The sequence below is a fragment of the Symphalangus syndactylus genome, chromosome 18, assembly GCF_028878055.3.
Source record: "Symphalangus syndactylus isolate Jambi chromosome 18, NHGRI_mSymSyn1-v2.1_pri, whole genome shotgun sequence".
NCBI classification, from domain to species: domain Eukaryota; kingdom Metazoa; phylum Chordata; class Mammalia; order Primates; family Hylobatidae; genus Symphalangus; species Symphalangus syndactylus.
In genome coordinates, this window is record NC_072440.2 from 41,697,911 (window position 1) to 41,701,901 (window position 3,991).

Genomic DNA, 3,991 nt, shown 5'->3' on the forward strand with positions numbered 1-3,991 from the left:
GAAGGCAGGGATAGTACTATATCTTAGTTTGAGATATAACTGAATATACTTTCTTACCTACCAAACATAAGAAATGCTTGAGAATATAAGTCAAAGCAATGTTTTTCATATTGTTATGAATAGATACTCCTAAGAATATGAAAAGGAAATTAACAGTGTCAAGTATCAATACTGTTATTTAAATAAGAGTCAGTCTTTCCTTTTCTTTCCCTTTCTTCAGGTCAGTTGGGTAATAAGCCGAAGTCGTAACAAGTTTGAGGGTGGCACATCTCACACCCGTGTGTGAACACTCAATCATCATGCTCATAAACTACAAAAGGATCTGATTCCATCTTTTTATGTGAAAATAATTCTACTGACTTGGAACTTAAAAAAAAATTTCCATCACACAGGATTACATTTGGCCTGTCATGTTTGCATTGGCCTCACCTATATTTACACAAAGTAATATTCTTTCTCTTATAGTTACCATTCTGTGTTCTTCCCTTGGGCCACATTCCTGGCTTTAGAACACACACACACGTAGAGTAAATAGCCTCAGAGGTAATAATCTGAAGACCTCAAAACCACCTGTCAATCCATTTAAATCAATTCCAACTGATTATTTGACTAAATTTACTTATGATTGGATTAAACTGACAGGCACATCATTGAAATGAACCCACAAAAGAGCTTCTTGATCCAATAAAACAGAAGTTATGAAAATGAAAAACAAAATTGCCAAAGTCATAGTTTGTCTTTAAGCCAACCCTTAATTATCTGGGGCTTGGTGTTTCTTTCCAAAGCTCAACTAAAGGGCTTTCTACTTTATATCATCTATAAGGACTGTACTACTGAGAGGTGACAGTGTGCTGGCAGCCCTCGCTCACTCTCGGCGCCTCCTCAGCCTGGCGCCCACTCTGGCCACGCTGGAGGAGCCCTTCAGCCTGCTGTTGCACTATGGGAGCCCCTCTTTGGGCTGGCCGAGGTCAGAGCCGGAGCCGGCTCCCTCGGCTTCCAGGGAGGTGTGGAGGGAGAGGCGTGGGCAGGAACCGAGGCTGCGCGTGGTGCTCATGGGCCAACCCAAGTTCCGGGTGGACGTAGGCTCGGTGGGCCCCGCTCTCGGAGCGGCTGGACTGGTCCCGGGCAGCCGGGCCAGCAGCTGCGGAGGGTGCGCCGGGTCCCCAGCGGTGCTGGCCCGCGGGCACTGTGCTTGAATTCTTGCTGGGCCTCAGCTGCCTCCCCGCAGGGCAGAGCTTGGGACCTGCAGCCTGCCATGCCCGAACCTCCCCACTGCTGTGGGCTCCTGCCCAGCCGAGCCTCCCCAACAAGCGCCGCCCCCTGCTCCATGGCACCCGGTCCCATTGACCACCCAAGGGCTGAGTGGGGGCACATGACGGGTGACTGGCTGGCAGCTCCATCTGGGCCCAGGTGTGGAGTCCACTAGGTGAAGCCAGCTGGGCTCCTGAGTCTAGTGGGGACTTGGAGAATCTTTATGTCTAGCTAAGGGATTGTAAATACACCAATCAGCACCCTGTGTCTAGCTCAAGGTTTATAAATGCACCAATCAGTGCTCTGTGTCTAGTTAATCTAGTGGGGACTTGGAGAACTTTTGTGTCTAGCTCAGGGATTGTAAACACACCAATCAGCACCCTGTCAAAATGGACCAATCAGCTCTCTGTAAAATGGGCCAATCAGCAGGATGTGGAATAAAAGATAAAGGAATAAAAGCAGGCGGGCGGAGCCAGCAGTGGCAACCCGCTGGGGTTCCCTTCCACAGTGTAGAAGCTTTGTTCTTTTGCTCTTTGTAATAAATCTTGCTGTTGCTGAGTCTTTGGGTCCTCACTGCCTTTATGAGTTGTAACACTCACCGTGAAGGTCTGTAGCTTCACTCCTGAGGCCAGTGAGACCACGAACCCACCGAGAAGAATGAACAACTGCGGACGGGAGGAACAAACAACTCCAGACGCGCCTGCCTTAAGAGCTGTAACACACATCTTGAAGGTCTGCAGCTTCACTCCTGAAGCCAGCGAGACAACGAACCCCCCAGAAGGAATAAACTCCGAACATGTCCGAACATCAGAAGGAACAAACTGGACACATCACCTTTAAGAGCTGTAACAGTCACGGCGAGGGTCTGCGGCTTCATTTTTGAGGTCAGTGAGACCAAGAACCCACCAATTCCGGACACACTGCCATTTGTATGTTAGTAAGATCTCTTAGTTACAACTATGTCCTGAAATTTTGGAATATATTCTTCTACTAAGGTAAGCCAGGAAAGTTGGAGGAACATTTGAATGAGGTGGAGCCATGTCACCTGGCATATGGAAGAGTAATTTTAATGTAAAAAGAGTGCAATTAATTTCTCTAATTGTGTATCCAGGCACCTGATTCTGGGTATGGTACAGTGACTCATGAAATATTTTCCTAATGTTCTTAAATCATAAAATTGACAACCTTCAATTCTAAAATGGTCTAAATAGGTGAATTTTTTTTTCTTTGATTCGAAAAAGGCTACCATGTGGCTGTGACAGTGTAGAGACTGTTTGCTAAACTTCGGGCTTTCTCTCTTTGCCTCCCAGAATCCTAGTGTTCCCATCCCATCTGTGACTCTTGGTCACCCAGACATAAAGTGTAGCGCACTGCCAAGCGGCACCTAACTTTCAGATTTCATGGTGAACTTGTCCATGTGGGAAAAGGAGTTCTCGCAACTACTGAGGATGCTATTGCTTACTTTGGAGGCAAGAAATTATTCTAAACCTAATTAATCCACCACATCATAAAAACTTCCCCCGTTGCTGTCTGAATTTGTCTAGGAGAGGCTGCTGCACGAGTATTTTCTAAGAATCGCTTGAGAACCTGCTAAGATACTTCCAGGCCCAAATAATTTAGGTTATAATGCAAGATTAAGAAACTGATGTACAGGAGAAAAACCCAGGCAATCACTCAGCCATAATTTGGCTACACTTTTTAAGAAAATGCTGTCTATCTAGATATATTTCTCATTAGAGCTTACCATGCTTTAATATATCTCAATAAAGTCTCCATGAATACCTAAAATGTTACAATTCAAAGCCTGAAACTAAATTTTCTGTTTTGTTTTAAAGTTGGTATAGTTAAAATTAGGAGATTTAGCCTGGTATCATGACCCATGTCTGTGGTCTCAGCTACTCGAGAAGCTGAGACAGGAGGATCAGGTGATCAAGGCTGCAGTGAGCTATGTTTGGGTCACTGCACTTCAGCCTGTAAAACAGAGCAAGACCCTGTCTCAATAAAATTAAATAAGATAAAATAAGAAAGAAATACGACTAAAAAATGTAATTTTTCTTACTTTTCAATAAGCATAAGTTTTTTTTTTGTTTTGTTTTGTTTTGTTTTGTTGCAAATTTACTATATAATAACCAATCCACCAAGATTGGTAAGTAGGACCATACTAGGTGTTAACAGTACTCTGACCTGCTTAATGAGGAAGCTAACACCAATCTGGAAGGTTGGAGAAAATAAAGAAGCAATTGTAGTCTGAGGGTGACCTAGTTTATTTCCCAAATCTATTACCTGGGAATGAGGCAGGGGAAAGAAAGACACAAAACAATGGTTTGTTTATTCTTACAGGATTTCAGATCCATTCTTACAGAGTTTCAGATCCATTTCTAAAGATCTCTAGAAAGATACAGAGAAATGTTTCCTATTAACAACCTCTCACTACCCTTTTAGGTTGGAAGCATTTCCTTTGAGCTGGTACAAGGCCCTGCTGCAGTGCAAAGCCTTCTTCCTCTACTGTTCTCCAGGGAAATGGTTAAGAGCTACCCATTAGCCTGTGTGCAGACATCACTCAGGTACTTCCCAACTAAGATTAATGAAAAGCTCAACTCTTTCTCTCCCAAGCTGATAAATACCTCTTGATATTTGCTGACTTCTCAAGATGGTCGTCTTCCATTGACACTACCATCCCCCAAAGCGAGATTTTACGGAGCAAGTCGATTAAAGACTACATCTTTAAAAAATAATTTTT

The 3,991-nt window shown here is 43.8% G+C and overlaps 1 non-coding gene across 1 annotated transcript; it reads right to left on the reverse strand.

The window, feature by feature from the left end:
- Positions 1-219: 219 nt before the first annotated feature.
- Positions 220-322, reverse strand: LOC129468736 (small nucleolar RNA U13). The gene has a single exon (XR_008652813.1). It is a non-coding gene; the product is annotated as a small nucleolar RNA U13 (small nucleolar RNA).
- Between the last annotated feature and the right edge of the window lie 3,669 nt (positions 323-3,991).